This window comes from Tamandua tetradactyla, chromosome 22, assembly GCF_023851605.1.
Source record: "Tamandua tetradactyla isolate mTamTet1 chromosome 22, mTamTet1.pri, whole genome shotgun sequence".
NCBI lineage: Eukaryota > Metazoa > Chordata > Mammalia > Pilosa > Myrmecophagidae > Tamandua > Tamandua tetradactyla.
In genome coordinates this window covers 30,009,207-30,035,320 of record NC_135348.1, presented here as the reverse complement: position 1 = coordinate 30,035,320, position 26,114 = coordinate 30,009,207, and the positions used below count along the sequence as shown (strand labels likewise).

At 38.4% G+C, this 26,114-nt stretch overlaps 1 long non-coding RNA gene across 2 annotated transcripts in view; it reads right to left on the bottom strand.

Annotated features, from left to right (window-relative positions):
* LOC143666086 (uncharacterized) overlaps positions 1–21,395 on the bottom strand; it is a 47,502-nt gene extending 26,107 nt beyond the window's left edge. The window contains exons 1-2 of one of the 2 annotated variants that reach the window (XR_013167367.1): positions 21,248–21,395; positions 1,407–1,481 (exon numbers count right to left, since the gene is read on the bottom strand). This is a non-coding gene — a long non-coding RNA (uncharacterized LOC143666086). Of the gene's footprint in view, positions 1–1,406; positions 1,482–21,243 lie in introns of both variants that reach the window. The other variant, XR_013167368.1, reaches the window with a different exon arrangement.
* Positions 21,396–26,114: the final 4,719 nt, after the last annotated feature.

Below are 26,114 nucleotides of genomic sequence, written 5' to 3'. Positions count from 1 at the left end.
TAAGCATATCAAGTAAAAATTCTAATAATTTATGTATGGTTATTCTGCTTTCTGATTTAGCTGCAGTGGACTATTGTGAAAAGAAAGTTAATGGATGATCTATTGAAACCTATTACAGGGGATTTTTTTTTAATATGTTCCCATTGTCTTTTAAAAATTCAAAGCAACTAGATGGATGAAACTTAAGAACAGTGTGTTGACTTAAATGGCAGAAACAAAAAGACAAATTTTTTCGTGCCTTACTCATATGGACTACCTATAATGCACAAACTCAGATAATTGAAGTCGAGAGCATGGGTTTTCAGGTTGGGGACTATTGTAAAGAATCCTAGATTGTAAGCTCTTACAGCAGTCCCATATATTCAGGAGTTGTAACTGTTGTTTTCAAATTCTGAGATACTGAGCTCTATGAGTATAACCTGGTCATTTCCTGAAACTTCAGGTATGTATGTGATACCTGAGACTCTAAGTTAGAGCACTGAAGCTATGAAAGTCAGCATTACTCCATTCAGCAATGTTAAAAAAAATTGAAAAAGTGATCAGACTTCAACTACAGATATGAATGAAACTGATCTGGATAGGATTAAGGTAAATCAGAAGACTTGGTAAAGGATGATATGGTCCGTATTTTAGAACTTCAACTTCTATGTGAGATCAAAGGAAGGGATGTTTATTTGGTGCAAAATTTATATTTTGGGTAGCACATTATCTAATTTCACTTGTATGATCAGTTTATTTGAGCACCAAAATTACATGGAATCTTGAATAGAACAGGAGATCCTGGTCCTGGAAGCTTGTACAGCTTAATGTGATACTGTGATACATCCCAGAGTAATCTGGGCAGAAAATAAAAAAGTGTGTGTGAGTCCCCTTGGGAGCCTGGGAAGAAAGGACAAAATATTCAGCTTCCCAATCTGGGGAATTTCTGTTATTCTCACAAGCAGTGGGGACAACCAATTCAGTAGACTGAGCCCTCAATCTTGGGGTTTAGCCCCATAAAACTTATTCCCGCAAAGGATAGGCTTAGCCTACTTATAATAATGCCTAAGAGTCACCCCCAGAGAACCTCTTTCGTGGCTCAGATGTTGCCTCTCTCTCTAAGCCATCTCAGCTGGTGAACTCACTGACCTTCTGCCTGCATGGGACATGACTCCCAGGGGTGGACTTCCCGGCAATATGGAACAGGATTCCCAGAATGAGTCAAGAGCCAGTATCACGTGACTGAGAAAGCCTTCTTGGCCAAAAGGGGGAAGAGAGAAATTAGACAAAATAAAGTTTCAGTGGATGAGAGATTTCAAACAGTCAAGCGGTTATCCCGGAGGTTATTCTTATGCATTATATAGATATCCCTTTTTAGTTTTTAGCTTTTTAGTTTTTGGTGTATTGGAGTGGCTGGAGGGAAGTACCTGAAACTGTTGAGCTGTGTTCCAGTAGCCTTGATTCTTGAAGACGACTGCAACTATATATCTTTTGCAATGTGACTGTGTGATCATGAAAAAAAAGTTCCATCAGATGTTGAAATTACTCATTTTTCATACATATCCTTCATTTTACTCAAATTTACTATCATTTCAGTAATTGTTTTCTCATCAGTAGTGGCATAAATATTAAGTCCCTAAATGATAGAAAATTCCATTAAGTTCAAGATGTGCTTTTTAGGAGATTGTAAGGTCAATTTTAAAAATAAAGTAGAGAAAGAACAAGAGACGAGTGTGGGTAAAATTTTAACCTCGTTGTTAGATAAAAATATCACATAGAACATATATTAATTTCTAGCTTTGAACCTTCTATCCAGGTATATTGCTCTAATTAAAAGTGAGTTAGAGGGTGGGCCATGGTAGCTCAGTGGCAGAGTTCTCGCCTGCCATGATGGAGTCCCAGGTTTGATTCCCGGTGCCCGCCCATGTTCAAAAAAAAAAAAATGAATTAGAAATATAAACATCAAGGTATCAAAAATAACCAAAGTAAAGAATAGACTCTTTCCTAATCAACTTAAGTCAATCATTGAGTAACTGATAGGAATAATTCACGGTTATTTTGGTCCTGCCATTGTTAGAACAGCTGACAAAAATCAATCTCTGGATTTAAGTCTCTGTCATATTAGGTTTGTCCACAAAGAAAAGTAAAAATGGCTATCTTCTTGTTCGGTTCTTTCTTTTCTCACTCTGGAAAGTGTTCTGACCTGATACAAATAAACTACTCCTCTCATAGTTTGTAATCCATCATGTTAAACAAGATCATGTATTCTTTCTCAGTTTGTTTACTAAACAAAAAGATATTCAGAGATAGGCTTTTATTTTGACCATTGCACTTTTTTAAAAGATTCTGGTAGTTTTTCAAAAACATATTTTAGCTTAGAAACTTGGTCAGTATTAATTGTCTGTAAAAAGTAAATCCAATATACCAGACAAATAAAATGAAGCAACTATGAGATATACTATAACTAAATGGTGACTGCTGTTAGGAAAGGATCTTGTCCATTTTTCTTGCTCTTACATCCTCAAATCCCTGTGGCATACAGTATAGGTTCAGAATGAAATACTGTTATTTGGAAAGAGAGACCTTTGTGGCACCCCCAGGTGCCCATAATTTGAACACCTTTTGTCCAAATGCCCGTCTGTACTTGTCATGTGGGTGGCTGCTCAGGCACAGCTTGATCTGTTCAACACCAAATGTTGAATTTCCTCAGCCAGTTTTTCTTGAGAGAAGTTAGCAGCCTGAGGAGTCAACGTAGATTTTAATTCACTGAAGCTCTGACATTTGCTTCCTGGAAAGAAACCTGTCTTTCTGAAAAGAGCTCTAGGACTCAGGAATGTCCATATGTGTGTCCTGTTTATGGATAGATGCTCAGATGGGTATGTCCAATTTTTAAACTATAAATGTTAGGAGAGTGACACAGAGGCAATTAATTCATGTCCTTGGACACATCAGAAGTCTGACAGATTTCCCTCAGTGTCTTAGTTTCCTTTCACTTCAAATTGTAAAGATGATTGTGGCAGGAAAAATAAATAAACAAATACTTTCCACTTTTTAAGAATAAAATAATGTATGGGTAATGTAACATTGTATGGGCAATCAGAATACTGTCATACAAGTTACAGTACAGCATAGTATAGGTTTATGTGAAAAGCCAAGAGAATATAGAAATTGTACTTCTCAGTAGACTTGCATTTTCCTTTCTGAGAACCCTCATGGTAATGGCTTTTACTCAGATGCTAAATTCCAGAAACCAGTCTACAGAGTAAACCTGCTAAATCTATGTGAGCCCACACATTTCTTCCTCCTTCCTCTTGACCATTCACCGTGATTATATGTATTACCACAAAGCTAGCCAATGAAGCATCCTGTTGCAGTTTTCTCCTCCTCCCACCCACATTCAGATTATAAATCCATTGGCGATAGAAACCTATTTTCTATTTCTATTGTATTCCCAATAGCACTATCCATGATATAGGCAATCAATAAATGTATAGAAGTCCTTCAGATTGAGGTGAATTTGTTATAGTGTCAGAAACTGAAGAGATAAATATTGATTCACCAAAAATGTGGAAAAGTCTTGTTTACAATTTGCAATCACCTAGTGGCAATAGGTTCATTATTACACCCAGAGAAGCAGTAGTTTACTTCCCCTTTAGTCACTAAATCATAAAGGCGCTATTTTCCCAGAATTCAAAATGGCAAGTGTTGGGATTCCATTTATTCTGAATTTGGGGATTTGGGTTTTTTAATACCTTGGAAAATATTTTTTTCCTTAGCATTTCAAGAAAGAAAGCATTTTTTTTTACCTTTTTTTTTTAGAACATGTTCCAGTAATGGAACATTGACAATAATCACTGCACAAAATAATTTAGTTAATTTGTGTTTACCTCATTATTTCCATCTCTCTGCTGGAATATGAACTCCAAGAGAATGAATACCTTTTCTATTTCTTTCATTTCTATATCTATAAAGCATGGTTGAAACCAAGTAAGAGCTCAATAAATGTTGTCTTGTTTTGTTTTCAAAGATGAAGCAAGGTGCCCCATCTAGAAGCACGGGAACTGAAGTCAGACACATCACATGCACACTGTGCTATTTGATCACATTACTGGTTTCTAATCTTGCTCTGCTTCAGTCTCTTTAACAGTACAAGCCTCATGGGACGGGCGTAAATCTCAGCCATTCCACTACAAATACTTCCAAGTAAAGCACTTATCAGAGTGTTTTTCATACATTACACACTCAATAAATGTTAGTGCTTAATATTCTAATTAAATACAAGGAATTTGACATTTTTTCTCATGTTAATTGCCTTTACCAAAATCTTTAGTAAACGTGGAGATATGTTTCTAGCTGTTTTAGTTTAAGTTGCTGAAATGCAATATACTAAAAATGGGTTGGCTTTTACAATGGGGATTTATTAATTTACAAGTTCATGGTTCTGAGGCCGCGAAAACATCCAAATCAAAGCACCAATAGGTGATTCTTTCTCCCAGTGATCTGCAACTCCTCTGACACATGGAAAAACACATGATCATACCAGCTGGTCTCTCCTTTCTCTCCCAGATTTTTTGCTTCTGACTTCAGTGGCTTCCTCTCTATTTCTGTGGTTTCTCCCTGTTTTCTGTATGTCCTTCTATTTCAGCTTCTTGGGCTTTTCTCTCTCAGCTTCTCTGTGTGCTTCTCCGAATTTCATTTCTGATGAAGGACTCCTGTAAAAGTATTAAGCACCACTTGGAGCCTCAACTGAAATAACCTAATCAAAAGATCCCACCTATAATAGGTTTGTACTGACATGAATGGATTAGCTCTAATAACATGATCTTTTCTGGGGTGCATATAGCCTCAAACCATCAAACTAGCAATCTTAAAAATACATGAACACCAGTCTGGGATCCTAAAGAAAGTCAAGCTATTAAGCCAGTAATTCCTGTTGTCACTTTGTTTCTTTCATAGGCACTCAGTTCTATCCTCATGCCCTCACCCTGCTATTTTTTGGGGAAAAAAATAGCCTTGAATATGTGCCCAGCAAGATCAACCATTCCCTTGAGTCTCTGTAACACACCGAAGGGAAAAGAACTCTTAATTAATGCTTTCCCCTGCCCCACCCCCCACAGGGATATAGTCCACCTTAGGGTGTGCTTAGTCCCTCATGACTTTATCTGAATAAAGATGATAATTTCATTTCTACCACATGAAAGCTTTGGTTTGAGCATATATTTATCCCTGTGGTCATGCCAAAAGTAAATTAAGGCACACTGCCTAACCTGTGTGGTTGACTGGTACTCATGAACTCCATGGCTGGGACTGCTGACCCACCTACCATGACTTCACTTTCATAAACTGTTTACAGCCAAAATACATTTCTAATAATGGTTTAAAGAACATCCTTCCTAAAATGAGAGCCTGTGCTCATTCTGCTAAACCCTTCCCACCACCCAAGACACTCTAGTGATGTATTATGGAGAAAGCTATTCTCTAGAAGTCAAATAATACAACAACAAGGAAAGATAATCAACTATTTTCTTCAAGTAGAAGATATAGGCATACTATTCATAGCAAATTTTGTACAATTCAGGATTAGACTTCACTTTTGAGGGAATTTTAAGGAATGAGAATTGTCTTTTAAAGCAAAAATCAGGTTGTTGTGCTTGTTAGACTATTACTCAAAGGGATGTAACACACTAGAGGCAGGTAGCCCTGGTCTGCAGAGGAGACCGCTGCTGAATCCTTCAGTGATCTCCTGTCTGTAAAGGACATTCTTAATGTCCTTTACATTATGTCCTGCTGTGTCTTCTGGTCCTCTCGTGGAACATAATCTTCTGGTGGGTTTTCTGGCCCCACCTAACATATACTTTCTAGGATGCACACATCTGAACCATTTCACCCTGTCTGCACCATTGGTACAGACATCTTCACCTCATTCAGCGTGGGCCACCACTTCTAAGCTTCTAAGAACCAACCTAGCAGCAAGTTTGCTTGATCCCCTGGGGCATCTGGCAGCATTTTAAGCCCATGCCCTAAGAACGTGACCCAAGTCAACGTTGTTTATGAATGAAACATTTCATTAAAAGCCCTGGTTACGGTTTCCTTAATTGTTAACACCTGGATTTCCAATGAACCACCTTGTATGAGAACACTTAACAGTGGTGCTGCACATACTCTGCCCGGCATGAGCCGCAGCTAGTCAGATATATACTTACATCGTCACTAAAGAGAGATCTCAACACTGACATATATTTAATAAATAGCTTTTTACAAAGTAGACACATGTTGAATACATTTCCAAACTCCTACTATGGTTAATAATTCATGTCCTTGTTTTCTTTGTCATTGTGAGAAGAATAAAAGCACAGTTTTCTTCTGTAACAGAGAGAAGTGGTTAAAACAGGTGTAATTTCACGTGTTTTTTAGTTCCTATTTCCATTGCTCCCTGTCCAACTGACTCTGTTTAAAGTTTAGCTTTTTATTGTTTTGTTGTGCTTGCCTTCTTTTAAAATAATTTATCATGGGTGAGACAAGACAGTGAGATTTCATAGATCATACTTCATTAGATAGATAGATATCAAACTTGTGCATGAAGTGGGAAGATGCAATACCAGATCTGCTACAATATCTTTCTTCCCTATTCTGAATCATACAGTCCACAGCTATCAGATAAATCTCTCTACACTGCTGTGTGAACATGTTTTCAATTTTTATGTTTCGGGGTGTATAGTGAGACTGCACCCTGACACATAATAGAACATATCACTGTATATATCTGTGTACAAGTACAAAGGGCCAAATGTAATAACATCTGCTAAATGTTAATTATGTATGTTGTAAGTAAACTGGGAGCTATTTTTTTCTTAATATAGCTTATTTTATTGTATATGCATTGTTTCACTTAATCCTCAGGTACCCATGTAATTTATCATCCAAACCAAGACTGTATTGACAGTGAAAGTGGCTACTATTAGCGAATGTGCTGGGACAAGTGACAGAAAGCTAGACTGTCTTGGGAAAATAAGGATGTGTCTTACCATGTGTGTTAGTTAGATTCAGTTGTCAACTTGGCCAGGTGAGCATACCTAGTCTTGTTGCTGCGGACATAAGCCAATGGTACGTGAACCTCATCTGTTGCTAATTACATCTGCAGTCGGCTAGGAGGCATGTCTGATGCAATGAGTGACCTTTGACTTAATTGGCTGGTGCTTAAATGAGAGATCGCAACATAGCACAGCTAAGCAGCTCGGCATTCCTCATCTCAACACTCGTAGCTCCAGGCTTTTGGAGATGCAGAAAGAAGTCACCCCGGGGAAAGTTGTTGGAACCCAGGGGCCTGGAGAGAAGACCAGCAGAGACCATCCTGTGCCTTCCACGTAAGAAAGAACCTCAGTGGAAAGTTAGCTGCCTTTCCTCTGAAGAACCAACAAAATAAATCCCCTTTTATTAAAAGCCAATCCGTCTCTGGTGTGTTGCATTCCGGCAGCTAGCAAACTAGAACACCATGTTTACTCCTCCCAATGAGAAATTCTCATTCCGTTTTATTCATATTGAAACAAGTGAAGGAAGTTGAGCCGTCCTGAGTTACACAACTAGTATTGGCACAGCTGGGATTTAAATCCTGCTCCTATGTCTGCAATTATTTCTCTTTATACAATATCTCATTTGCCTGTTCTGGTCTCTATGGCCAGAGGCTCTCTTTGCTCATTCTTTCATAGTTGATGTAAGATGTTCTGTGAACTTCTCTTGTGACACTTTCTCTTACTTCTTTATCTGTGACTTTGAGTCATAGATACCTGTGCACTCTTCATCTATTATTCATTATTCATTATTCCTACATTTTATGTAAAGCAACTTGTTTCAAGTACAACATTTAGCCTTCTGTTATGTATTAGTTATCTATTGCTGTGTAACAAATTGCTCCAAGCCATAGTGATTTTTAAACAAAAATATTTATCCTTTCTATTCTAGCGCATGTTTGCAGCTGAGGAGCTTTCTCAGTCTGGGCATAGATTCTGGGGTTAATAGCCTCCTTTCATTTGGTTCTCTCACCGTCCCTGCTTTTGCTCTTTATAATTTAAAGTTCATCTTAAGCAGAATTCCTGCCACCTTGTTTTTCGTTAAAGAGTCCATCAACTGAGAAACAAGTATATAATATGGTTTACTTACTTATCTGGAGAGAGGCCAGAAATGAAAAATCAGATTTCACTTCTCCCAAACTATGTGAAGCCTCCTATTTCAGGTATGCAGAGCACAGGGACTAGAATAAAATTCTATTTAAGATTTTTTCTAAGCGGTAGCACCAATGAAGCTATGGATTTAGCTTTACGGCATTTTTCTGTGTATTGCCTGTTCATGAAACAAATGCTGCAAAAACTCAGGCTCCTAATCTAAATGACTGTTAATTATGCTGATAGAAGTCATATATTATGGATTTCATTTTGACAGATGGTAATCTGATGAAATGCAAATCTCAAAAAATTAAAGCTTTCTGAAGAACCCATCATTTTCTTAATTCTAGAAAACAGAGATGACAAGGTAGCATCACCTATTGTTTACGTAATTGTTGTCTGTTTTCTTTTCTCTTTCTTGGTAAAATAGTCCAAAAAGTGATCCTGAAGGAATTCATAAAACATAAACAGACCAATTCTTTTGGCATCCTCATGCCTGACTGCCCTTCAGTCATGCTCTAGCTCCAGCCTATATATACCCTTTAATCCAGCATAATAAATCGTGAAATGATTTTTCTCACTGAGACAAAAGGGACATTACTTGAAATGCTCACATGGCACCGGAATGGTGGGGGAGGCTGATGCAATGATCTAAAATGCCCATCCTTTCCTTCTTTCTTCCTCATACCTGAGGACAAAATTCTTATTTAGCACAGTTAGCTCTAGCATTGTAGTAAGAGTGAGAGTGAAAAGTACTGATTTATAAGGAGAATTATAGCTGGAATAAGAAATTCAGATAGCAAAATGACTTAAAGACTTTAAAACTTTTTCTACTTTTTACTCTACTTTGCTTCTTGCTATGTATGTTTGAGTTAGAAAATAATTAATATTGTGAGTTTTATTATTTATGTTTATCTCCACCCCTCCCCACCCCAAATATATAATTATGCATTTGGACCCATCTCTGAAGCAAGAGAATTCTAATATGTAGACACAACAAAGACTAAAAAATGCAGGCTTCTTCATTGTATTTATTTTTTAACATACTACAGGTTAGAATCCATGCGAGCTAAATAGCATATAAATCTTGCTGCTGCAGGGATGCACCCTTTTTTACACACAGCAGCACTTGGAAGACATTTCTTGTCTTCCAAGCCACATTGTATGAGAGGCAGACTAATTTATTAAATTGGCAGAGCAGTGCTATACTACCAATATGGCTGTTTTGGATTGAAAAATCGAAGTATTTTTGTGTTGTCCTTAATGAAATCTGTTGAAAGAGACAGCCGGCAAAGCAGGTGTACGGTTCATACAGTACACACATGCAGGCTCTCCTCTGCACAGAAATCACCACACAAAAGGTCAACCAGCAAGAGAATGGATGGGCAAGGGTTTAATATACCTGAAAGTATTTTTAAATTTATAGTACATAATTCTAGTAAGTAGTAATCAGCAAACTATACTGCCCTGAAGTTAATATCCATTGTGCATCACTCAAATTCTCTCCCAAATCATTAAGGAACCAGTATATCTGTCAATCTTTTGATAGGGTTAACCCCTAATTCTTTGAATTTTGCTGTTTTCCCTAAGGAAAACCTGGATTAGCGTCATCGTTCTCTAACTTCAAGTAGGGCAGTTTTCCTCCCATATTTAAGAAAAGGATTCTTTTGTAATGGAAGCAAGTAAAATGTCACTAGAGTTACCATAAATTTAATTTGCCATTATGAATTATAATTTCCAAATTACATATCAGCAAAAAGTGTAGTGCTCATGATACAGTAGGGTGGGAAGCTTATTCCCCAGTTAACATGAAGGGTGAGATCTGAAAAATAAAAAACATTGAAATTTTTAAAAATGAATCTTAGAGATTATCGGGGATTGAATCACTTACTCACAAAATACAAATTCTTAATCCGTGTTCCTGTTGGTGTGAGCCCATTTGCAGCTGAGACCTTTTGAAGATGATATTGTTAGTCAAGAGGTGACCAAACTGAATGAGGATGGGTCTTACTCCAAATTACTGGGTGCCTTGTAAAGAAAGAAAATCCAGACATAGAGAAGACAGCAGGCAGAGAGAGCCACAACAGCAGAGGATGCAGCAGGTTGCCATGTGACCCAAAACTGCCATCACTAGAATGTTTCCCATTCTGGTAGAAAGCACAGCCTGGTCGACATCTTGATTTTAGACTTTTGCCCTTCAAAACTGTGAGACAATAAACCACTAGACAAGAAATGCTTGTTTAAACCAAACCATAGTGTAGCATTTGTCATAGAAGTTCTGGAAGCTGAGACAGAGGCATTGACTTCTATCCCCTTAATTTGCACAGAAAGTTTAAATTGACAAAGGCAACAGGGCATTTAAATATCTAGTCATTTTCAGCAAATTCAGCACTAGAAAAAAAAGGACAAAATTGTTCACTATCTTGAAATGATGACTATATTTGCTACAAATCATTTTGATGTAATAACAGGTGTGCCATTCATAGTTGAATCTGATGGTGAGTAAACTGATTCATATTTCTCATCAACTAATCCAAATGACATTTATTGCATTACATACTGATCTAAATCAAAGTCATTCTGACCAACCTTGTTTGCATAGGAAAGAACCTGGACTTAAAAAGAGATTTGCAAACATGAGCTAGTGTTGACATTTCTAAATTTAGTATATAGGAAATTTAGGAATGAAAGGCAAACTTACCTTGTTCTACCTTGTTAACCCTAAAATATCAAGGCAGGTCACCAGGGGTCTTAATTGCACTGAAAGCCTGGAAGTTTTGTGATTGGGATGAGAGAAAGAGAAACGGAAGTGGACATTTTAACTGAGGACCCCGTGTGAAATCGTGTAGTTTAAGATTCTGAGATAAAGAGAGAAAAAAATCATCCTTAGTTCTTCAGAAAGATGCTCTAGGACTATGGGACTTTTCTCATGGATAGATGGAAGTGAAAAGACACTAGAAAGAGCCAGAAGAAGGTAAAGTAAGCAACAATTATTGGAAATCTACTGCATGTCAGGTACTATGTTAGATTCTTCGCATAAAAATAATTCCTTGACACCTCAAAACAATCCTATGATGTAGATATTTTTATCTGCATATCAGAGTTTAAATTGCAAATGCCACACATGATAAAGGGATTCAATATATATTTGTTGGGGGGGTGGGAAACATTTCAATCCATATGGGCAAAAGCAGTTATTAAACACAATAGTAACGAAACACTCAATTTCTAGAGTCTGACTAAATGGATCCAATGCTGGCTCAACAGCTGAATGACAATGGACGAGTTTCTCCCTCTAAGCATAAGTTTCCTTCCTCATAAGATGTGTCTAATGGGTAGTTTTAACAGTTAAATGAATCTATCCAGCAGAGGGAGCAAGAATCTTAGAAAAGCAGGGTTCCTTTACCAGCTGCAAAGGGCCAGAAAGAAATGTTAAAATTGTAGGGAAAGACTGTTTCTTCTTGGAGAATAAATTATTGTAGCTCTTAGCAAAGAGTCTGCAGGTTGAACAAACATCAAGAGTCTTGAAAAAACAGAACAAATTCTGGAGACTACAGAAATCAGGAAAAAGTATACTGATACTTGGTTTTCTAGCAATCCTGAAGTGAGGACCAAAATAGCCAAAGTTGGAGCCAACTGGAAAGGACTGGCTGTGGAATACCCTCAGCTTTCCACAAACCTCTTAATATGGAGGGGATGTGAAGACCTGCTGGGTAAGGGGGGGAAATCATGGTGATATCAGCTAGCATAAATTTTGTAAGCTTTACAACAGTTTTATAAGTTAGAAGGTAATGGAGATACAGACTGGGTTAGTGACTTTCCCAAGGTCTCAAAGTTAGAAGTGGGGAAGCCTAAATTCTTACCCATTGTGCATTTCTATGAAAAAGTTTCCATTAATCCAAGTGTGTCTAGAACTACAGTGTTTTCTTTCCTTTTCTTCATTGTTGCTGTTTTTATGGTTCATCTAACTCAGAGCATCACCTTAACTCACTGATGCTCTGCCTGTGTCCCAATGAATGAGCATCTTGATCACCCCAAAGGATATGTCCGTGAGGAGAATGTTAGAAGGGTGATGTGCTTTTTACAATGTTTTGAGTCAAGTTTCTTTGCATTCCCTTTACAACGAGGATATGGGAAGTTATTCTATACATCACATGCTTTGTCTCTTTCCATTATCAACTCTGAAAGGGATTTTCTTTCGTTAGTTTATTTTTGCATAATTATGCATTTGAATCATATTTTAAAAGTTTTTCAATGTAAACCAGAGGAAAGTTTGTTGAAGTTTGTATCCTGTAGGTTTCACTAGAGGAAGAAGAAACCCTAGGATACCCATACACACGCACTCATACATGCAAACATATATATATTTTTACAAAAATGGGAATTTTTACTCTACATAGTTGTAGGAAAAGGTTCCGCAGTGTCTTTAACATCCTTGCCTACATATCTGATGCTATCCCTTGCTGTATAGGGCAGATAATCTGATGGGATGATGGATATAATTGAGGGGAGAACAAAAAAATTAAAAAATGGGAGCACACAAGCACAAGTTAGAGCCAAGAGCACAAACAGAAACCCATGTCTTGCTGCCTGTAAACTGGTGGAATCAGTGTGCTGCAGAAACCGAGGCTCTTTATCCTGGATCTAAATACACACGACTGGTCTTGGACTCAGAGAAACTAAAGAAAGTCCAGAGAAAGGTAGAGCAGCTGCAGGTCTGGCTCCTACCTAACCACAATAAAGTTGGCCAGCAAATGACCAACAGTGTGTGTGAACACAAAATGGTTGTCGCTATACTTCTGCTCTTCAAATATCTCACAAGGATACCTTGTGTTACCAACCTTAACAAGAAACATATAGGACAAGGAATTCTAGGCAACACAGGGCACCTTAACCAACTGACATAACACAGAGTGACCATGATCACCCCATAATCAACTTTGTATCCATACACATCTCCTTAAGCTATACTTTATCTCCAACTAAAGATAATAACAAAGTCATGTCTTTGCCTAACATAATGCAACTTCATATCTAGTACAATTCAAAATAAACTAATCCTGAGTATCCATGTCCAAAAAGCAATGTAAGGAGCTTTGCAGACCAGCTCTGTGGTGAAACAACAAGAAGACTTTGCTCTAAATTTTGGGAAGATCAGTGAGAAACTACGGCACAGGAGCCATTACTAGTTTATGCCCAAAGCAATGTTGAAATGAATAGAGGAATCAAACTGATAAGTGGAGCCTAATAACTGTGCAGTATACCAACAGAGGCATACTACATAAGACAGCTTAACAGAGAAATCAGGAGAAAAGACAAAGAGGAACCTGCTCTAACCACTGTCATCTTACAGCTACTGTGCACATGCTCAAGGCTGCATTCTCTAAGGTGTGATATCAGAGACTTCATACTTTGGGGAAAATAGACTTCACTAAATTAGTATAGCCACATCACTAAACAAACAGGCAAATAATTATAATGAGCTCTGGAAAGGTGAAGAAGAAGAGAAACCAGTGTCCACAGTTACTACAGTATATGACATGAAATGTCCATTTTTCAACAAAAAATCAGAGATCTGCGAAGAAGCCAGAAAATGTAGCCCATACAGAGAAGGAAATAAAGTAGACAACAGAAACTGTCTCTAGGAGCACCCAGATGTTGGAGTTAACAGACAGAGACAACAAGCAGCCATTGCAAATACATTAAAAGAACTAAGTGAAATCATGCCCAAAGAAGTCACAAAAGGTATAAGAACACTATCTTATCAATTTGAGAATATCAAAAAGAAATAAACACTATGAAAGGAAGAAAAGGAAAATTATGGAGTTGAAAAATACAATAACTGAAATGAGAAATTCACTAATTGCTCAAAGTAGATTTGAACTGGCAGAAGGAACAATCAGCCAACATGGAGACAGATCAATAGAGAGTATGCAATCTGAAGAAGAGAGAGAAAAAGAATTTAAAAAGGGAACATGGAATGTAGTAAACCATTAAGCACATCAATATATCTATTATGGGAATACCACAATATGGTACATAATGTGGTACTCCCATAATTATGGGAGAGGTGAGAAAAGAGCAGAAAATTATTCAAATAAATAAAGGCTGAAAACTTTCAAATTTGATGAAAATAGTCTGAACATTGAGAAGCTCAACAACCTCCATGTAGAATAAACTCAGAGAAATTCACACTCAGACATATCATAGGAAATATGTTGCAAACAGCAAAAGAAAAATGGCTCATTATATACAAGAGAATCCCAAGAATTTTAACAGTAGACTTCTTATCAGAGACACTGGAGGAGGCCAGAAGGCAACAGGAAGATATGTTTAAAGTGCTGAAAGAAAGAATGTCAACCAAGAATCTTATATTTTGCAAAATTGTTTCAAAAGTGAAGACAAAAGACCTTCCTAAATAAGCAAAAACTGAGAATTCCGTCATAGCACACCAACCTTACAAGGAATAATAAAGGACATTTTTCAGACTGAAAGCAAGTAACTAACCCTAAATGATAATGCTCCTCTTAGGAGGATATCTCAGCATGCTTCATAGCACCAGATACCTAGAAATTTCACCAAGCTGGAAGATCTTTTCATTTTTATGGGGGTTATTTCTCACCCTCTGCTATGCAAGTGTTTTACTAATGTGTCTAGAGTAGTTGCTACTTCCTGCATGCCAGGCCTAAACAGAAGTATATAATCAATGGAATGGATGGGCTTGATGTCCTGTGTAAGGGAACCATGACCAAGATCCATGTGGTGTAGATTATCACATAGGACTGGAAAGTTGATATATTGATGGGGTAGGGTAGTGACCAACATGTATTGCTGGTCATGCCAGCTGAAAAAAATACTGCTTCATGTAGTCTTCATACAGGTCAGTAGCTATGTAGCAGGTGGCAGGGTGTTGTTTTACATCAGCAATAAAATTACATCTGAAATTGCAGTTGCAATTGATGCCACCATCTGGTTAAGTTTACAATAATCCACTGTTAATTTCCAAGTTCCATTTGTCTTCTGCCCTGGCCAAATAGATGATTGTCCTTGATGTTGACACTAATCTCTGTCGTCCCTTCAGGAATGTCATATTGTTTGGTTCATTCTTTTTATAGGTAGAGGCAATTCAAGTGACTTGTTCTTCCCTTCAATAATAGCCCTTACTCCACAAATCAGAGAATCAGCTCCTATTCCAAGTATGCATTTCATTATTGAGGAAATGACCACAGGATAGATTTGCGGACCAACTGGACCCACTATGTGAAGAAACTAAGCCAAAATTCACTGATCACTTGACCACCATAAGTCCCTGCTCCGATTGGTGGACCAAAGTAATATTTTGGATTTTCAGAAATTAATTTCAGGGCCAGTGGCCAGTAATTACCCAAAATGCACAATTGCCTTAGTCAATGACTGCACGTCCTTTTGAGGAAGGCTGGGAGGGGAACCAATGTTATAAATTGTTGAAAGCTTAGCAAGATCTTCCCTCAAAGGGAATGCCTCCTTCTTCATTCAAGAGGTTCTGGGCCTATAAATGAGCTCAACTCTGGGAAAGGGTTAAGGGTCTATGACTATTTTCCAAATTGAATTCATTAGACCTACAGCTTTTCTGCCTATCCAGATCAAGTAAGATGTCAGTGTCATCCAAGTTCTGGTGGGCACTATGATCAACTTGCCAATGCCCAAAAGCCCTGCAAATCAGAGTATTGCCTTCTCTAGATACTGGATTACAAATACCTAAAGGTGGTAATGCAAGGAACTCTTTTTTCCATTGCATGGCACAGCCTCCCAATACCCTCTTAACTAGCAGAAACAGGGACAATAATACCTTTACATTTGCTCACATCATAGAAATAATTCTAGAAATCCCAGAACCAATTCACAGTTGTGATCCTCAAGTTTGCATTCTTCTGGAAATACTTCTGGCACAAAATTCCCTATCAGTCAAGGTCCTAATATAAAAGTAAAACTACCAAGATATATGCACACACACACATACACACACACACAGATATAGATAGATAGATAGATAGAATGAATCTACAAAGAGATTCATTACAGGAATATTTTACCTTATGAGACTGTGGGAACTAATTAAGCAATTGTCTCCACATTTGATGCTGGAGCTTGAAGTCCATAGGGTAAGAAGTTTGGAAGGGAAAATGGATATAAATTTGGTATATAGTAAGAACAGGTTGGAACTCACAAGCAAGCTGGAGCCCACAAGGACAAACTGAAACTTGTGTCAGTTCCTGGCGCCTCTGACTTTGGTGGTTATGGGTATCCCACAGAGGTCAGGGCCCTTCTTCATGGAGCCAAGCACACTTACTTATTTAAAGAGTCAGAAAAGATGAAGAGCCTGCCAAAAGGTAAGAAAGTTGGTGGCCCAGTCACTGCCTCATACTTATGAGGTGAGACAGATTAGCCACGTGTATGAGTTGCAAAAGGCTGCTGCTTCACTTTCAGCCTCTAAATCACCCACAAGAATCTCTTTTGAGACTTACCTTTCCCAGAAAGAGAAGGGAAGGCAATTTTAGGAGATTCGTTCACCCTAGTTAAGCTAGCACCTTACATAGCTAACACAGTATTATAAAAGCTCCACTCTGAAGAATGTTATTCTCAGAACAAAATGAGATTGCTGATTTTGATTGGGGAGGATACAGCAAAAATGAGGCAATAATCACAAGGGGAGTAGAAGAGATGAAAAAGGCACCACACAGAGAAGACATAACAAAAGTACTAGGAAGGATTCAAAAGAAGATACTTCTTGGCAATAATTCCAAATTATCTCTACACTGACTAGCTATGACTTGAAGGAAAGAGTAAAGGATTTGTACTCTGGACTCATCATATGTATTTCTAATCAGTTCAAGTAAAATTGGGCTCTACCTGGTGATGAATTGTGCCTGTATGCTTTTTCTAGTCTTGAAGAGTTCCAATAGAAAATTTATAATTAGTGACCAAATTGTTTTCTCTTATATACAGTACTTCTGAAAGCCTGCCCTCTGAGGTATTTTTCAGTCAGAGCACTAGTTTTGTGCAAAATGTTGCACAATCACCTGCCTTACTAGTAATCTTCAGGCAATCACCTGCCTTACTAGTAATCTTGCTGGGGTTAGGATTCATATATTTGTGAGGAAATGGAGTTAAAGCAATAGATTGATTCACTGAGAGACTTAGGAGGAGGCTAAAACTGCCCTGCTCATTTAAGAATTTAGAATATAAAGAGAATTGCCAGGTGAATAAACGGAGGAGTTTCCAAAATAGAAGTTCTGATAAGGTGCTTTGACCTATTTTCAATATCTCCTCCCTCACCAATTTGGAAACAAGAAAGCCTGCTTGATCAGTATGGGAGGTGAGGATATTAGGAAGAAAGTTTTATTATTTATAAGGTTACAGAAGCAAAAGTAATTTAAGCATACTATTTGAAAATGTAAAGTTCGTGGGTCCAAAATTTTAGGACACACGTCTGGTTCCAAAATTAGAAATATTGACAACAAAAGGAGAAACAAACAAAAAATAATAAATAAGGAAATATTTTTGTCAAATCATTTCAATTGACTCTAAAATTTGTCAGTGGAAATGTAATTCTCAAGCTTGTATTGTTTTGTACCTTCATGCCAGATGTAGAAATAAATGACAATTTGATGGGATAAATTTAAGACTACTTAAGGAATGCACTATGACTCTCATTATTCTATGTTTAATCTGAAGATAAAAAAAATAGGTGTTACTAAGCTTATAGCCAGCCATTCAATTTAACCATATCACCTTGTTCAATGAATATACTATATACTCATCAAAGTGATCTACTAAGACAAGGCATTTTTTCCATCAATAGACTTCCTTAAACTCATCAAAATGATCTAAGAGTGTTTTGAGTCCAAGCTGCCCTTTCCTGTCATCATATTGGACCATTTTGTTGAACAGCAAGCAAGTAACTGTAAAAGATCATTTAACAATCTGCTTCATATCCACCTCTTTTCCAGCCAAATTGCACCTATAAAGTCAAAACAGAGCCTCTTTTGGATTCTCAACAAACATGAACTGAATATTTTATGGTTTGTGCAGTGGTTACTGTGTGTTGCTATTTCTTAATTAGCATATATGTGGATGCTTTTTTTTTCATCCCACTTTATTGTTGTTGCAGTAATTCAATGAAAGTATCCTAAACATTTACATTGTGGAGCATCTTTATGATTTATACCAATGGAATGGCACACCCAGTGCTGTGCATCTGCTTTCAAAATCATTGCTTCATTTCATAATCTCATATCCCTTTTAAGAATGAGAAATATTGTGGTTTTGGAGCTTGCCTTTATTTCTTTATCATTCCTCCTCTCCATGAATTTCCTTCTTTTACCTATTCTATTCTCCATAATGATGCTTAAATCAATTCTACTGAATGGTGGCAATTTTGTCCCTGAAATGTCTTCCAACAGAGTAATGAATTGTCCTTTTAATCCACTCTACTGGATTTTTATTATTAAAAAAATAACCATTTCCTCCTTTGGGTCACTAACTAGAGTTATTCTCAGCTTCGTCAAAATGATTTATGAATAGTTTATAGCACCAGTCTTCCACAAATAAGCTAAATACATGTATACATGAATCATTATAATTTCTTTATATGTGATATTCTCCTAAACTATTTCTAACCTAAAGGGTCAGAGGAACAGAATTTAATTGAACAAAATTGTCATTTAAAACCTCTCTTTAGTTCTTCAAGTTGTTTCTTTTTGCCTTACATACACCTATCTGTGACATAATAAAGTCTTAATGGTCTGCTTTAGTTTCAAAGTGCAAAGCTCTGTGACAACTACATTTGCAAAAGCTCCTTCATATTCATGTGTCTGCTTTAGGTCTTGTCCTGCCAATATCTCTACTTTGCCTCCTTCACATATAGAAGGAAGTAGCAACTTTAGAGAAATAATAAAGTTTGATGTAACAGTTGAGGCCATAGCATCAAAATTATGCATTTCAAATGAGAGGTTGGGGGAGACATAGCTATGCCTTTCGGATGTGGTCTGAGTGATCAGCAAAGGTAACTGAGGTAGTAGGTACTGGTTGAGTTCACCTGACTACTGGTGGAGTGAGAAGCAATTGTGAGTACAGCATTCTGTGCATCTGCATTTATTATTTTCTAACTCTTTCCTAGGGAATCTTGCATAGATATTCACAAGAAAAAGGGAAAGATGGATATATATTATTTTAATATCAAGAGCATTGTAAGAAACCAAAGCAGCCAAACCTTCTTAAAGTCTAGTCATGAGGACAGGGAGATACTTTCTCAGCTAGAAAGCTTAGAGAGGAAGAATGACCACTCAAGGAAAGGAAGTGCCCCCAGTGTTAGAACACTAGAGCAATTTGCTATAGATCAGTAGTAACTCTCAGAGCTACATGAACAGCAGCTAAATACATCAGTGATGAGATCTGGAAATGGGGAAGATCATTTATGGGAAGGTAAATTTAAAGCTACAAAAAAGAACGGGTGAGCCATTCAGGATTCCACAGAAGGAATAATAGAATAGAATAAGAATAAAAAGAATAATGTCAATATTTGCTGGTAGGTAGAAAAGGTCCAAATTTGTCACACTATTCTAAGCATTTTACATATATTATCTTATTTAATACTCAAACATTCCTGTGAAGTTGGGACAATTACCCTCCATTTGCAACCAGGGAAATTGAGGGATAGCTGGCTTAAATTACCTACTTACAGTTACATAGCAAAAAAAGTCATGCTGAACTGTGAAACAATTCAAGTCTTCTGGATCCAGTCTGTGCTCTGACTCACTACAGAATCCCTGGCAGGAAGAGGGGACTCTTGGGTTTCTACTTATAGGGACTCCACCATAAGTGTTCAAACTCTGTTTTTGCTAGAACACTGCTGTGGTTACTTAGAGTTCCTTGATTGTATTTCCCCAGTGTATTAAGAAAACTGGAAGAAAAAAAAAACACTGGTGGATAACAGAAAATACAATGCAATTATAGTTCTCAACAAGAGTGTAGGCTGTTCTTTCCTTTCTCATTCATTCATTAGATAAGATATCCTGCTTTCTATCCAATGTATCTTCTTTTGGCCCTGAAAGGAAACTGCACAATCCACAAATACTTTCAGACCCAAACATCCATCTTATTTTCCAAAAGAAGTCATGTCCCCATCGGCTCATAATAGTGCATGCCTTGGAAATTTGCTTCCTAATCCCCATCTAAAAAAAATTCAGAGTCTAGATTTCCTTCTCCTACTACCATATAGCTATATTTTCAATAGCTCTTTGTGTTCATAGCATAAATGCTACAAAGAAAGGTAAAAAGCACAGTTCCATTGGAAGTAATATGCTGATAATTTGTATTTAAGAAAAGTGGTTGATCAATACTTTGCTAGAGATCCAAGGGGTATCACATAAAACATGCACAACATACATATTCAAAAGGTTTTTTTAATGCAGTTTTTATTGAGTAGATTCACATACCATATAATCATCCAAAGTATACAATCAGTGGTAAACAGTATCATCATATAGTTGTGCATTCATCACCACAATCAAGTTTTGAACATTTTCATTACTACAAAAAAATAAAAATAAGAATAAAAAAAAAGAACATCCAACACATCCCATACTCCTTCTCCCCCTTATTATTATTTTTTTTAATCTTTTGTCTTAATCATCTGTCCATGCACTGCATAAAGGGAGTATTGGTCACAAAGTCAATAGGGCTTTGAATTCTCAGGTATTTCCAGTGAGGTCTAAATGAATAAATATAAGTGTGTAAAAAGGAAAGAGCATAATTCTCTAAGTGATCTAGCAGTAATGCAAACGTTATGCCATTCAGACTTGGTAACATATAAAACACACCCAGAAGAGATAAGAAATATCTTTTCTGTCGTTACCTACATATTAATCTGTGAACAAAATGAATATTGTAATGAGTTTGCTAAATACTTATGCTTATCAGCAGGTGACTTGGTTAAGCTGAAATTGAAATATTTCTAGAAACTGACCCTTCATTTTCCCTCACATCACTTGAGTTTGGAGAAGCACAGTAAATTAAAGTTACTCAGTGAGTCATATCTAACAACTCCATGATTAATCCTGAACACCTACCTTTTGATAGATTCAATCAATTTTGCTCGGGGTTCCACAATCATTAAAATGTGCTGGAGCCCTTGAATTCACAGAAGTGTTTTAAAATTAAGCCAGTATCACTCTTCCTGCAAGTGTTCCATTGCTTTTTCCCCAGTGTGTTAGCGCTCCAAGGAACTGATACAAAGTAACTATTCCAAACTTCAGAAGGGAAGTACTAGTTGCCAGAACTTGACATTGTTGCTGACAGTACAAATTCAGCAGAACAGAGCACCTAGTCTCTTACCTTAAGATATCAAGATGAGATTTAAGAGACTGAAACTCTTACAGGGAAAAATCCTTTGCAGCAATTGGGAAACTGTCACTCACCAACACAATTTTCAGGGAGGCCCCTCCCTTACTGGTTTGCAGACGTTTCTCTACTTCCCTTACATTCAAATACCCACCTCCTTTTGTTTATTCATAGGAGTCTGGCTGCAAAATAAATTAAGTTACTGTTTCTTCTACCTTTGCAGCACCTGCTCAAACCGACTCTTACCAACTGTAGCCTCCATTTTAAGGCCAAGTATGGTTTGCAAGAGAGCCTGCACCATTAGCCCACATGCTTAGCCACTCACTTAAGCCCACCCTTCCCAGATGGTGTGTATCACCAGACCCCATTTTGTTTAAGGAGACTAATCTGAGGCATTCCTCCAGGATCCTTACAGGTCTACTACACAATAAACCTTCTCTTCCCAAAATCCTGCTGTCATGGCATTGACGTCCATGCTCACCAGGCAAGAAGCCTACGTTGGAAAGTAACAATTTTGCCAACCACAAAGGGACCGACTCTTAGAAAACTCTATTCAAGGTGCCATGGCCTCTGCAGGACCCTGCATGGCCATCTAAAGCGATTTTGTATACTGATTCAGTGACCAGGGCTCTCTCCCATTCCTGCCGGCTTTATCAGCCCTAAGGCACAGTTTAACTTCAAGATGAGAAACAGTTCCCGGTACAGATATATTTGGGTAAGTAAATTTGTATCACCCCTTTTCTTTTGTCAAAGCTTGTCTGCTAGGATTGTGGACGTGGTCCCACTCTAATGCTACATCAGCCTAAAGGGGTTCAAGTCCCCACATCCTAGGATTGTAGGTTCAAATGCCCCCCTAGGATCTGTTCTTGGGTACAAGCCCCAAGACCTACAGAAATTAGCCACAAAAAGTACTCACAGTTCTCCCTCTTTCTCGGCCGGCGGCGCTCCCACTGCCAGCCAGCCTTCCTCTCCCTCTTTCTCCGCCGGCAGCGCTCCCACCGCCAATCAGCCCTCCTCTTCCCCCTTCTCCGCCGGCGGCGCTCCCGCCGCCATCTTGCCCTTTCCTTTCCCCTTCTGCTCTGGCGGTGCTCCATCCGCCATCTTATCCTTCCCTTTCCCCTCCTGCTCCAGCGGCTCTCCAACCACCACCGTGCCCTCTTCCGCCTTCACTGGCTCCTCCATCACCGCCCTCGACAAAAGCCTTGCCAACCTCACCTTTCCTCCTCTAGAACAGCTACTGGGGGAGTGGAGACGATACAGAGCAGCTCCCAGAGCCACGACGGAGATCAAAGGGACGGCGTACCCCATCCTGGAACGGCTGACTGTCTGGGAGAACCAGCTCCGGTGAGATCGCCGAGAGGCGCGGGCTTTCCCGGGCAGGACAGCAAGCGGCCGGAGTCCCTCCCTTCCTCCTTCCCAGGCCAGCTGGCAGAATTGGGCAGGCGGTCCCCTTGGGCCGTGGCGGCTGGCGCCCCCACTACGCGAGGCCCACCGGACCAAATAAGAGAGTTGGGTCGGAAATCCCCAGACCGCGGAGATCGGTGACCGGGGGGCCCCTTCCAAACACGTGACTTCCCGGTCCGGCTGGGAACGGTGCACTCTCCCGGGCTGCGGCGGCTGGTGCCCTCCCGCCACGCTTGGCGCCCCGGGCCGACTAGGAAATTCGGTCAGGCGCTCTCCCGGGCTGCGGCGGCCGGCGACCCTCCCCACATTCAGACCCCCGGGCCGGCTGGCACTCTTCCAAGCCGCTTCGGCTGGCGAACCTCCCCCACGGCAAGAGTTTTCCAAAGTTAAAGTACCCACAGCAACTTTTACTGGTGGATCCCGTAGACAAATGTGTGCCACGAGCGCCACCTACTGGGCAGGATAAGAAAAACAGAACCCAGAGATTTCACAGAAAAATCTTCCAAACTGTTGGGTCCAACACCCAGGGAAATCTGACTAAATGCCCAGACGCCAGCAGAAGATAACGGATCACGCTCAGAAAATTGAAAATATGGCCCAGTCAAAGGAACAAACCAATAGTTCAAATGAGATACAGGAGCTGAGACAACTAATGCTGAATATACGAACAGAAATGGAAAACCTCTTCAAAAACCAAATCAGGGGCGGGCCGCGGTGGCTCAGCGGGCAAAGTGCTTGCCTGCTATGCCGGAGGACCTCGGTTCGATTCCCGGCCCCAGCCCATGTAACAAAAACGGAGAAACAGAATACAAGAAAATGTTTAAAAATGTTTCCCTTTCTTCCTTCCTTCCTTCCTACTATCCTTCCTTCCTTCTCTCTGTCTTTCCTTTATAAAAAAAAAAAAAAAAAAAAAACCAAATCAATAAATTGAGGGAGGACATGAAGAAGACATGGGCTGAACAAAAAGAAGAAATAGAAAAACTGAAAAAACAAATCACAGAGCTTATGGAAGTGAAGGATAAAGTAGAAAAGATAGAAAAACAATGAATACCTACAATGATAGATTTAAAGAGACAGAAGATAGAATTAGTGATTTGGAGGATGGAACATCTGAATTCCAAAAAGAAACAGAAACTATCGGGAAAAGAATGGAAAAATTTGAACAGGGTATCAGGGAACTCAAGGACAATATGAACCGCACAAATATACGTGTTGTGGGTGTCCCAGAAGGAGAAGAGAAGGGAAAAGGAGGAGAAAAACTAATGGAAGAAATTATCACTGAAAATTTTCCAACTCTTATGAAAGACCTAAAATTACAGACCCAAGAAGTGCAGCGCACCCCAAAGAGATTAGACCCAAATAGGCATTCTCCAAGACACTTACTAGTTAGAATGTCAGAGGTCAAAGAGAAAGAGAGGATTTTGAAAGCAGCAAGAGAAAAACAATCCATCACATACAAGGGAAACCCAATAAGACTATGTGTAGATTTCTCAGCAGAAACCATGGAGGCTAGAAGACAGTGGGATGATATATTTAAATTACTAAAAGAGAAAAACTGCCCACCAAGACTCCTATATCCAGCAAAATTGTCCTTCAAAAATGAGGGAGAAATTAAAACATTATCAGACAAAAAGTCACTGAGAGAATTTGTGACCAAGAGAACAGCTCTGCAAGAAATACTATAGGGAGCACTAGAGTCAGATACAAAAAGACAGAAGAGAGAGGTATGGAGAAGAGTGTAGAAAGAAGGAAAGTCAGATATGATATATATAATACAAAAGGCAAAATGGTAGAGGAAAATATTATCCAAACAGTAATAACACTAAATGTTAATGGACTGAATTCCTCAATCAAAAGACATAGACTGGCAGAATGGATTAAAAAACAGGATCCTTCTATATGCTGTCTACAGGAAACACATCTTAGACCCAAAGATAAACATAGGTTGAAAGTGAAAGGTTGGGAAAAGATATTTCATGCAAATAACAACCAGAAAAGAGCAGGAGTGGCTATACTAATATTCAACAAATTAGACTTCAAATGTAAAACAGTTAAAAGAGACAAAGAAGGACACTATATACTAATAAAAGGAACAATTATACAAGAATACATAACAATCATAAATATTTACGCACCAAACCAGAATACCCCAATACGTGAGGAATACACTGCAAACACTGAAAAGGGAAATAGACACAAATACCATAATAGTTGGAGACTTCAATTCACCACTCTCATCAATGGACAGAACATCTAGACAGAGGATCAATAAAGAAATAGAGAATCTGAATATTACTATAAATGAGCTGGACTTAACAGACATTTATAGGACATTACATCGCACAACAGCAGGATACACCTTTTTCTCAAGTGCTCATGGATCATTCTCAAAGATAGACCATATGCTGGGTCACAAAGCAAGTCTTAACAAATTTAAAAAGATTGAAATCATACACAACACTTTCTCGGATCATAAAGGAATGAAGTTGGAAATCAATAATAGGCGGAGTGCCAGAAAATTCACAAATATGTGGAGGCTCAACAACACACTCTTAAACAACGAGTGGGTCAAAGAAGAAATTGCAAGAGAAATTAGCAAATACCTCGAGGTGAATGAAAATGAAAACACAACATATCAAAACTTATGGGATGCAGCAAAGGCAGTACTAAGAGGGAAATTTATTGCCCTAAATGCTTATATCAGAAAAGAAGAAAAGGCAAAAATGCAGGAATTAACTGTCCACTTGGAAGAACTGGAGACAGAACAGCAAACTAACCCCAAAGCAAGCAAAAGGAAAGAAATAACAAAGATTAGAGCAGAAATAAATGAAATTGAAAACATGAAAACAATAGAGAAAATCAATAAGACCAGAAGTTGGCTCTATGAGAAAATCAATAAGATAGATGGGCCCTTAGCAAGATTGACAAAAAGAAGAAGAGGACGCAAATAAATAAGATCAGAAATGGAAGAGGAGACATAACCACTGACCTCACAGAAATAAAGGAGGTAATAACAGGATACTATGAACAACTTTATGCTAATAAATACAACAATTTAGATGAAATGGACGGGTTCCTGGAAAGACATGAACAACCAACTTTGACTCAAGAAGAAATAGATGACCTCAACAAACCAATCACAAGTAAAGAAATTGAATTAGTCATTCAAAAGCTTCCTAAAAAGAAAAGTCC